The sequence below is a fragment of the Lepidochelys kempii genome, chromosome 9, assembly GCF_965140285.1.
Source record: "Lepidochelys kempii isolate rLepKem1 chromosome 9, rLepKem1.hap1, whole genome shotgun sequence".
Taxonomy (NCBI): Eukaryota; Metazoa; Chordata; order Testudines; family Cheloniidae; genus Lepidochelys; species Lepidochelys kempii.
In genome coordinates, this window is record NC_136388.1 from 92,821,421 (window position 1) to 92,833,940 (window position 12,520).

Genomic DNA, 12,520 nt, shown 5'->3' on the forward strand with positions numbered 1-12,520 from the left:
TACCACCCCACGCTAGAACCCATAACGGGTACCATCAAAAAGTTACAACTCAGATTTGATGGTGGATCACATCCTGAAAGAAATCTTTCCCACCCCCACCTCCTTCTTGCCTTCAAACAAACCCCCAATTTAGCCAAGTTCATCATCAGAAGCAAGCTCCCCACAGTCCAACTCAAAGTGCCACCAGACTCTGCCAGAACAATAGATACAAAACCTGTAGACTGCTACAATGATCTATATCCTTCAGAACGCACCTTTCAAGATCCATGTCTTCTACCCATGCCCATCATATGTGGTGTACCTCATCCAGTACATCAAATGCTCCAACAATAACTATGTGGGTGAAACCAGACAATCACTACTCTCTCAAATGAACTCTCACAGAAAAAATGATAAAAGATAAAAACACCCTATCACCCGTGGGTGAGCGTCTTCAAAGGAAATCTGCACAACACCTCTGCAAGATGAGCCTGAAAACATAAATTCCTAACTCTGCTGGGCAGTGAAAACCATAGACTCAGTAAAAGACACCAGATTTATGGTCATTACAACCATTTGTAAACACCCTACTGTCTGCTAACCCTTAACTGCCCACTTCATTTTAAGTGGTCTCCTACAGCATATGTGAACGTCTTATGCTTAACCTGTCCCATTTTATATCTAGTTTAGACACTCTTGTTACCTTCTCCAGACCTGAAGAAGAACTCTGCAAAGCTGGAAGCTTATCTTTTCCACAAACAGAAGTTGGTCCAATAAAAGATATTACCTCACCTACCATGTCTCTAAATAGAACTAGTCATTCTAAAATTAAAAAAACACACAAAATCTGCCATTTCCAGATGGTGCTTTCTGCCAGAAAAAATCCAGTACAACTTGTCTATAAGTGTACATGTATAAATATGTAGGCACGCTATGTGCGTACGTGTATGTACGCCCACGCACACACACACAGAGAAAGAATATACCTATATGGAGAAACAACTATGGAGTCAACTAGACATAGTGACATCTTCAGTTTCCTTTAACTGTGTAACACGTGCCTACATCACAACATTCTACTGCAGCCAAGTGTGATTCAGAACAACTACTTCAATCCCGCATACTTGTTAACATTTATGTATCACTTAGTTGTGGGCATAGGGAGGGTGGACCACTCATGTATTCCCAGAATACTGGACATTCCAGTACTTCCTGAAATGGTATAGGCCCAACCTGGTCAGATGACCCCGCCCTTGCCAGTGTGACCTCGCACGCATGATGCGTACAAGGTCATGCTGTATGGAGGACGCCATTTTGAAGAGCATGCCACTCTGCCCCCATTGGCGTGATCTCACAGGCATGCTGCATGCGATATCACACTTATATCACACTGATAAGAGCTTGGTGTTCAAAATGGTGTCCTCATACGATACCAGATAAAACCATATCCGATTCTATCTCAATATCGGACCGGGGACAAACCACGCAAAAAAAGAGGACTGCCTGCCTAAAAATGGGGTGAAATGGCCAGCTTAGACCTAGGGGGTGATTAAAGAATGTTTCATTTAGTGCTGTTCAGAAGGGAAGGACGTTAGATTAGTTGGCTTCGGCGGCAGATAATTCTGCACACAAGCAAATAAACAAAAAATGTCTATCGCCTCAGAGTAGTGATAGCAAGACGTCAGTTATCTTTATGTCAGCTCACTTTGTGCACCTGCCAGACCTAGATGACAAGCTGAGAGATCACGTCTACTTCTCTCATGAACAGGACTGAAGTACTTTGGTCTCTTGCCTTTGCAAACTACTTCCTGCTCCTCTGAGGGAAAAGATGTAATTAAAACACTGAAGAGGGGAAAAAAAAAAAAAGAAGAGATGCATGTATCCACTTGCATTGACAACCCCTCATGCGACAAGTATTAAGGGACACTTCTGTGCTTTCAACCTCTATTTGATTTGTTATAAGACTTTTGGCTCTATTTTGTGTCCGTTAAATAGCTACAAATTCCAGATGACAATTTGAATAGCAGATTAAGTATGCACACTGACGTTATCCGTTGTAAGAAATATTTGCCTGCTAGATTTTATATATACATGCGCACACACTTATGTAACGGAGAACAGTGAATTCTGATATCCTGATGAGAATGAATTTAATCTCCATAGAGCTCTACTGTACTTGGAAGATAACCAAATATCTACAACTTTTGCCTTTTTAGCTCAGTATGATGTTGTATTAGAAGCTTCACATGGAGAGATATAATGAGGAATGAACTGCACAGTGATGAGGCTTTGACAGTGTATAAAGTCACTGATTTCTGAGTGAAACCACAATTACTAATTTGAAGCACCAGCTAATTAAAACCACAGCTATGTATTTAGCCTCTTGTTATACCTACTGCAGTTTATAATTATGAGGACCTCTTTATCTACTCAATTAAAGTTCTTACGATTCCGGCAGGTTACGTTTGAACCTGCAAGACCCACAGAGACTGCAGGCAAGCATATGTCTATCTCCTGATGATTCCATGTATCCTTAGACTTGCATACTTGTTTTCATACAGGGCGGGGGGAAAAAAAAGACAGACTAATGCCACAAAGACAATCTTGAAATCAGAAAGATGAATTAATAATCGGTTTGAGCAATTCAAGATCATTCATGCTTGGAGTGAATGGACTTGAGTATAGTTTATTAACAGGATGTAAAGCCACCTAAGTATGTGAGGCTGAGTTAAACTTGATTTTCATTGCCGCTTCCAATTTTCAGGTTGGAAACTCAAATGTAACATCATTTTATTTAGTTCGTTTTATAACACATTCTGCCATAATGATATCACTACCTTGGGATCATTTGCTAGTGTAAAGTTAGAGGACAGTACTATGGTCAATGCTACTATTGCATTCTTGTAGAAATTATAGCATTATTTACTAATTTATTGAGGAAAAATAAAGGACATTAAATTACTATACCAAAGCCACTTACCCTATTATTATTGCTAGCTACAAGCTAGATTGTGGCAGACTATACATCCATAGAGACATAACGGGAATAAAGAATCCTCACTGCACCCCTTCATCGGCTATCTGGATCTTGGGTCCACATCTGTGGGAGTAAGTGGGTGCTATACACTTGCTGCTGCCCACTCTGGGGTAGATGGATAGAAATAGGGTGGAGTCTTGGCTCCACTCTGCTCCACAATCACCTTGGGAAAATGTAGCTTAGTCTGTGTGGGTGGGGGTGGGGAGTATTGTAATTTTCTACTTGTATAGACCAGTTGGAAATTTCTAATCCATACTTATCCCCAGAGCAAGGGGAGGGACAGTGCCTTAGAAAAGTGTTTCTAAGACACAATGCCTCTTGGAGTAATGCAGTTTACACATCAACCCACACTCGGGGCTGTTCCTAAAGACACGGTATAGTATTAGAACTTACAGCTTGCTTACCTTATTCACAGAAGATATTTCCACTGACTTCAATAGCAAGTTTTGTCTAAGAACTGCAAGTTTGAGTCATAGAATGATAGTATCCCCATGGAAGGGATCTCGAGATGTCTTCTAATCCAGTCCTTACACTCAAGGCAGGATGAGGTATTGTCAGCAGTGTACTATTTCTTTAGCAAACTTTTATGACACTATGGGCCCAATCTTTGTCCATTAATGTCCTCCACAAGCAGAGATGCCCATGCCTAACAATAGTGGGGGCTGGAGTGAGGGCATCCGGCTCAGCCCGTGTGAGCATGCTCAGTACAAGCCAAGCAGCAAATCGGGGATGTGACCCCACTTAATTCCCCCGCACATCACCTCTGTCCACAATATTTACTACTGAAGTCAGTGGAAGCAGGATGAGACTCCAAGAGTCACCCTTAGTTATGTGAGAAATCCCACTGAATTCAAAGTAAAAATTATTTATTTGGGTGACTAGGGTGGCACTATCAGGATTTTAGAGGCTTACAAATGACAGCAACCCCGGCCATAGTCTATGTTAGAGTTAAAATCCTGGCCTCACGGACGTCAATGAGAGTTCTGTCATTGACTTCAAGAATTCACCCTTAATGTGAAAATACATGACTATTTTAGGCTTAGATATCTGAAAGCTGTGTCCTTCCTCAAGCACACAAACTGTTCAGAACCCTGAAAGGAATCATTATACTATATCATATCTGAGCAAAAGAGTAACTGTAGCATTTTAAGACTAGTTCACACTCACTTTATGAATCTCAATAAAATGATTTACTCTACTTGATGGTAGTTATGTTACTAAACTATTAGGGCAAAATGATGAAACAGCATTAATTTAACGTGGCACAATTTCTTTACCATTAATTAACTTTAATTAATATAGTATTTACTATATTAACTATGTATACAAAGGTAAATAATTTCAATAATTCAGTGTTTTTCTACCAAACACATTAAAATATTTCTCTTTTAGCAGATGACCTCATGAAACCAGAAAAAATATATATTTAATTCACCCAAGAGACAAGCACAAGGCAGAAGCTCACTCCCGGGGGCCCAGATGATGTTTACAAACTATTCCACTGTGCTGGTACATTTTATGACATCAGGAGAACCTCAAGTGAATTGCTGCCTTCTACACCATTTGCAAATATCTATATTTATCACATGTTCTGCAGTTCCAAGCACTATGTTATTTTTAAAAAAACAAACTAAAGTTAATTTTGAATTCTCCACTCACACTATGACATAAAAGCCTCAAGTACTTCCCAGCGTGTAACGCATCTACACACTAGGAAGTGGTTGCTTATACATTTAGGTCAATGACTTATTTGTCGGCAAATTTATTTCATCACTGACCCTTGCATTGCACATTAACTACAGAAAGCCACATATTTAACTTTAAACCGATTAGAACAAGAATGAGGTCAGCCTTCCCCTTATCCAAAGAGTGACACTGTGATTGGATCTTAAGGTCATGGTGCACTCAGTTCTGAGTCCGATGTTATCTCTGAACTCTCAATACAGGCTGGTGAAACCTTTTTATAGCTTTTCTCCTCTAGGCTTTAAAAAGAAAACCAGCTAATGCTGTAGGAAACACCTCGACACGACTGTTGGGTGAAGGTCTCAAACAAAACTACTTGTAATACCCTACTGTAGCAAACCTGCATAAAAGTAAATAGAACTGCATTTGACTCATATGCCACAAGCAAGGTCTCAGCTTCCTTACTCTATCCGCACGAGTCTTAGGAAGACTTGGTGAGCTCTGCTTCAGATTCCTGAGGTTTCAGATACCGCCTTGGTGGTAGATTCTTTTCAGATGCTAAAATAAGGGAGTTAGAAGAAAACTTCACAGCCAAAGACCCAATATTTTGGGTGAATCAGGACTTAGATGCAGCTGCTGATAATAATACTTAGATTTATATACACACACTACTTTTATTATTAATTTTATTATAGATTTATCTTTACTAGATTTTCTCTTTATGAGATTAATAATTGAACTGGAATAAACAGGTTCAAACAGAATGAGACACATTCCCTCCCCAAAAAAGCTTACAAACTAAGGTTGGCAAAACAATCCAATGACACAAAAGTTTAAGTAAAGGAAGGTATGACTATATTCTAAATGAAGAGTAAAAGGTAAGAAGGATTCCTGGAAGAAACAAGTTATAAAAAGTTACATGAAAGGCAGAGACAGGATTTTAAGGATGGATTTGTGAAACAGGAAATGGGAGGCTATTCCAAGCTTTGGGACCCCCAAAATGAAGTCATGATGCTAGAAGTGGGAAAAAGTGGCAAAAGACTGGGGGAGCATAAAGGGAGAGAAAAAAGGGAGGAGGATACAATGGGAAGAGAGATGTAGGGGATCTGTAACATTACCTAGGGTCTAGTAGGTGAGAAAGAGATTGAATGCAACGCAGTAAGGGAAAGAAAGCCAGTGAAAGGTTCAAGGAAGAGGAAGATGCTATCTGAGGAACATAAAAAGACGGGCCAGATGCTCAGCTGGTGTACATTGGCACAGCTTCATTGAAATTAAGGAATCAACTTACATCAGCTCTGGCTCAACAATTTTTGCCATAGCACTTTTGGCAGAGGGGAGAAGTTGGCCGAGAGGGGACGTTACAAAATCAAGGCAAAAGATGGCAAAGTTCTGATAAATGTTTTAGTATTGGGGGTGGAAAGTAAGGGTGGATTTTGGTGATCCACTTTTTACTCTCTACCCCCCAATACTAAAACCTTTATCCAACATGAATTAGCAAGAGAGTGGATTTGGAGGAAGAGGGCAGAAAGAAGTGAGAGAAAGGATAAAAGATTGAAAGCTTTGGAGATGGAGAAGACAGCGCAGTTATCAATTGTGAAAGTGAAAGAAGCTGGCAGAAAAGATTTTGGAGAAAGTATAGAACTTTTCTTGATAGAGAGAGAGAGAGACTGGGTTGGAGAAGGATGTCTTAAAGGGAGATGACTAAGACAGCTGATGTGGCAATAGGGCGGGGGAGATACCATGACAGGGATTCACTGGCAGAGATGTGGTAGCTGAAGCTATGGAAGTTGATGAGCTCTCTCAAAGAAAGGATCAGAGGGAGAATAGGAGGAAAATGAACACATTGAACTACACCAACAGATAAGAGGAGAGGGGAAGTCAAAGAATCACAAAAGGCAGAAGGAGCTGCCAGTGAGATAGAGAGAAGCCAGAAGAAGAGGAGTGAGCGATCAACTGTCAAATGCAGCAGAGTGATCAAGAATAAAAACAGAGGAGTGTTACTTTGACTTAGCAAGCGGGAAACCAGTAGTGAGCTTGGGGACAGCAGAAGCCAGATTTGGAAAGAATCAAGGAGAGCTGCAGAAAGGAAGTCTAGTCAGCCATAACAGACAGCACACTCAAGGACATCTGAATGGTGTTGCAGAATGACAGAGTTTTACAGATATTCAATAGCCACATTTGAAAAGACATACTACAACTCTTTAGCATCCAGCCTCCTGACCTTTCAAATATAATTCTTTATCAGTTTTTCATTCTATCTTGAAAATATGGTATACTCTTAAATTATGAAAGAGTTCATTTAAACAAAATACTTGTCTTCTGTGGAAACCAGAAGTAAACGGGGTTTCCAAAACAAGGCACCAAGAACAGTGAATTTATAACTATGCTATTTGAATAATGAAAGTACTTGTCAAAGATTGCTGCTTCCTCATTCTGCCTTGAAGATGTCAGGATATCATTCTTGTTTCGTTTTGATCAGACATTATGGAGGTTGTTGGTGTTCGCGTCAAATACTTAGCACTCTGGCCCCAATCCATCACAGCACTTAAGTGTGTGCTTAACTTGATGCACGTGAGTAGTCCAATTGAAGTCAACAAGACTCTGCATAAGAACTTTCCTTGACTGGAGCCAAAGCATTGGTAGTCTTTATTCAGGGTAAGTATAAAAACTAACAACTCAGGCACAGAGAGTAGTCTCCCCTCTCCCAGTCAGTTGACCAGGGTTAATCCTGATTTACATCAGAGTAAATGAAACTCAGGCCCAGGGTCTTTATTTTTGTTGCAATTCTGGCATGAATCCCTGGACTAGGGAAATGAATTTAGTCAATAAAGTGATTACAAAAGCCAGACTTAAAAAAAACCGTTTAGCTAAACACTCCTTCCTTACACATCAAAGGCTTTTACTACACTGTAAAATGATACATTTCACAAGCAATATTACATTTTAAGCAGCAAAGCTCTACCTCCTCTGACAATCACCACCACTCTCAAGATTTTAAATTACATTGTCTTGATAATCTTATTAGTTAGCACTGACCAATCAGGCCACACTAGAATATACTAATTAATTAAACAAAACATTCTATCACATATCTTTCACATTCAAACATTTACTTTAATGCTGTGTTTTTTGAAGAATGAACAAACTTTTTTAAAAGTATCACAATGTGTCTATCACTGAGTTTCAAGATCAATGACTTTTTTTTTAATGTTAGAATATTCTATCTTTGATGTTCAACAGCTATACAGAGAAACCCTCAAGATGGTCATTGGTTAGCTCTTAATAATTTACATTAAAAACCAATGTCAGTCACTGTAGCATGTTTGATACAAAATACTGGAGATTAAAGTCTCTATACAAAATAACCCCCAAGAGACCCATAGGCAATTTGTGGAAATTAAAACCATGAGGTTAAAAACATAGCTGACATATATCACATTGTTATTTCTTTGTTTTCTTAAGCATGTAGAAAAATGTATTTTAGTTCAGTTTATGCCCATTTCAGTATTATGTAGCTTCAAACCTTTCCTTAACATGAATTTGAGAGGAACAAATTCTGGTACCTTTATAGTAAGGAATGGATAGCAGAGATAAGATCACGAATGGTGAAAAGTATAAAAGAAGAGATGATGTTTCAAAGGGGAGCATTTATTGTTTCCTGTATCATAGCGCATTGTCTCTTTATATGATTAGTTATCAGTCTGAGTTATCAAAAACTAGTATGAAATAAAGCGTTTACGCAGTTATGCTTCATTGATGTCAGCTAGGGGAGCATGAAAATCTCCATGAAGTTGGGTAATTGATGTGTAAATCAGAGCTCAATCACTCTGTAATAGAAATGGTCCCACTGAAAATATGGGTTGTTGAACACTAGTGCACTGGGGTGAAAAAATGAATGAAGTCAAGAGGAGACTTATTTATTAAAAATTATAATAACTGGCAATTTGCACAATTTTCTCTTCCAGAGAGAAGTGCTGTCAGAAATATTTATATGCAAGCTACAGACCAATATATTCAGTTATCCTTATTTGGCAATAATTAACTGTTTCCGTTTTATTAAAATGCTTGGGGACATCGTTATGGATATTTAAAAAGCAAATTAAAAGAACATATTCATCCTTTGAAAGGCGACACATGTAAATGAAAGCAGTGATTGTAATTTGGTTAACAATGTGTGTTCAAGGTACATTTTGGATCGCTATTAGAATCCTCTTGTCATTTCACATTTGCTATATGGCAAGCAGCAAGGCAAAAACTGAAAAATACTTCAAGCCAAGAAAAACGAAAACCCAAGAAGAAACAAAAATGGTTACAATAAAACTGCTACTGTGAAATTCAGTAAATGACAAGGATCCACTAAAACATTTGCTAAATATAACACTTTCCCAAGATGCTTTATTCATTGAAGGATGTATCTGGTATTTAATACATCTAATAAGATAACATTAAGCCAATATTATATGTTGTAAATTAAAACACGTTAAAGCATCAGAATAGACCTTCCCAGAAAGGCTTGACACCCCAGTATTCTAGTTAGTGCTTATCATACCACACTGTAAACTGTAACAAATTTATATACACATTTGTGAAATTCATCAGTGAGTCTTGGCACTAGATAAATTACATACAGGATAAAGGAGCTGGATTAGGAGGCTGTGTTAGATGGGTAACCTGCTGTGACTAAAAGGGGACTCTGTCGCTGTGAGGGGTAGACTAAGGATGGAGTTTCAGCCTAAATTCTGAATTTCCTTGCTCTGAGAGATTAACAATATGGGCCTATTTCATTTTTACAGTCATATTTTCTCCACTCATGTCTTCTGGGATGTCAAGTTCCTTCAGAACTGACATGATGACAATGAGCCCGTTAAGGTTTAGCCAAGGTCTACATTATCATTCATGTGCATTCAGAGTGTACACCCTAACAGCTTCTTTGCTGCCATTATACTTCAAATGCATATTAACAGCAGCATTCTATGCATTCGTGTATTATGGATGCATAATATGGAAGGTTGTTTAGCTGTGTTTTGTGTATTATCCCTAATTTACATTTACAGCAAACACCGTACGGTGCCATGACTGCGTCTACTTGTGAATGTATCAGCAAATAGCATGTATCTGCATATTCCTGAGGCAAAAGGATCATTTGATGCAGTAAAAGATCTTCTGAAAAAAATAGCTGCAATTGATTTTTAAATTTTGAATACCTCAACTGTATTATTACAACATTTTTAAATACCCCAAAAGGTTGCTACATTTTATACATTCATGGCATTGTAAAAGATGAAAGATGGTCTAACAGTAAGGGAACACACACACACACAAATTCAATAATCAAGTAGTATTTAACATACAAGGGTTGTGTTGCTCAATAAGTATTTTTTCATAATTACTATAAGAGATTCTAATTAACATTGTTACTCAAAGTATTTGGTACATATTTTTTCACATTACTTTTTTTTAAAAAAAAACCAGAACTCCTCCTCATTTTACTGGCATTTCATTGAAACAATGCCAGGCAATCTGCAGCTAGCAGGAATTAACGTGAGCTTTCTAATATAAAACAATCATTGATCAGCACACATTCTTGGAGCCAGATGAATCAGCAGACTCAAATGATGAAGTATTTTATCACAGAAGCACACCCTTCTACTGGTCTAATAAATGCACTCCTTTACTGACACGTGCCTCTACACATCTGAGCACATTCACACACACTCTTTATCTTACAATGTGTTCAGGAACATCACCACAGGTAAAATCGCAGTTTAACAGGATTACTCTTCATATCATTTGCCAATTTTAGATTGGAGAAATGTGCCTGCGAAATGTGGATGCACATCGTTCGGCTATATTGAAAGAAGAACAGCAGGTCCTGACCAAACCTGGTATTTTGCCACCTCAAAGGGAGGGAGGGTGAGTGCTGAGCTTGAGCCTTTTCAACTCCCCAGCATCGCCATGCTGACCCACTCCCCTTTTTGCAGCAGTTTCTGAGCCCCCCTGCCACCCTTGCCTGCAAAGTGCTATTCCCCCTCCCTCAGCAAGTTGGACAACAGCCCCCCTCCCCTGCTTCAAGGTGCGGTAAGGTCATTGATCCAGAGCACCCAATGTGTAGGCAAACAGTGCTGGAAGTCTAATATAATTTTATGTATTGTGATTTGCTTCTTGGCTAGAGGTATTATCTTCCAGTAAATTATTCCTCTCTCAGTTGAAATCCTCCATAATTGCTTTCATTTATTGTAGTAATGTCTACGAGAAAGGAAAGAGATGGTCAACTGCAAGGCTCCCTCATTTCAGATTCAAGCAAATATGCATTCCCTATTCAGTGCTGTTATAAAATATACCATCCGTCTCGCATAGAGAATAGCAATTTACAAGAGCTGTAATGATTTTGTGGCCACACAAGACTTCATGGTTAAGTGGGAAAGAACCTAGAACCTCCTGCTCCAAAATCTTAACCCTCCCCATCACTTGACATAAAGGAGAATCAGTCACACTTTGTATTAAACTACAATGTATACATTTTTATAAAGGATTAATACATGATTAAAAGGTATTTTACTAAATGGTTAACCAATTGCTGCCGAGTCCAACAGGTTCCTTATAACCATTATTAATACTTTTCTACTAATGTGCTTATAGCAATTTATAACACATATTACTTATGTATGTAACATGCTTATAATGTCTTTCATTATTTATTAAGCCTTTATACAATATTTATAAATAGAACCCTACTATAAAGCATAACGAAAGATTCTTTAACTGCAGAAGTATTATAGACTATTAGGAGTATTAGGGTTTATATCCTCTCTAGAGGCCCAATCCAATTTCCATTGGCATCAATGGGAATTTTCCCCTGGAATTCAATAGGTGTTGGAATGGATCCCATTACTTATTGGTGAGATGATCACAAGCACCTGAGCAGGTCTGACACTGCATCCAGAGGAGAGCAATGGTGACCAAATATGTTATATACTCCTCACAGTTAGGCAAAACTCCTCATCATCAACAGGCTGCGGTTCAAAGGTCTCCATAGCTAACAACTGTGCGTCAGTTTTACCAGTTACATGGCATTGCACTGCCATTGTTTACACCACACACAATGGTTGCACAGATTTCCTGTTTGACAAGTGATACAATTTAAGATCTTCTTCTAAAAAATAACCTCCAGTAAAACAACGCCATAGACCACCCTCACTTAAGTGAAAAGAGAATCTCCATTTGGTTTTACAGTCTTAGGGCTTATATCCACCACAGGCCAACCACCGAGCGTGGAATAATCAAATTCACTTAGTGTGGTCCCACCTTCCATCTAGCAGAAAGCAGTGAGACACATACACACTAGGCAGTAAATCACAGAACCTTCTGCACCAGGAAAGATTAAAGCAAACATACCATCTTTTAAGAAAAACTATTTCTTACAGAAATTATGTTGTGGTTGATGTATTATTAACAAGAAAGTTAAGACAGGTGTAGCATGCACTGGGATTTGAAAGCCAATAAAGGTCACTCACAAGTGAGAGCACTATCTCTCTTCCTTAGATGGACCAAAACCACAATCTCATATCTGAAACGGTTTGAATTTTTAGGCTGGGTCTGATTCAAATCTCTGGGACCAAGACTGAGCTTGCTTTAGTTCCAGGTCAGATCCAAACATAGTAGGTAATTATTTCCCCCCCCAATTATGGTTCAAATGTGTCTGAAATCTCACAAGAATAACTGATCTCATGATATTTCCATCATTCAACACGAAGGAAATCTTTCAGGATGAGTTGATTTCTGCCACTTGGGGCCAAAATCTCATGAGTGTAAGAAAGGAGA

The 12,520-nt window shown here is 38.6% G+C and overlaps 1 protein-coding gene across 6 annotated transcripts in view; it reads right to left on the reverse strand.

Moving 5' to 3' along the window:
* AFF2 (ALF transcription elongation factor 2) overlaps positions 1–12,520 on the reverse strand; it is a 472,316-nt gene that overhangs the window by 359,573 nt on the left and 100,223 nt on the right. The gene's annotated exons all lie outside the window — the stretch shown is intronic.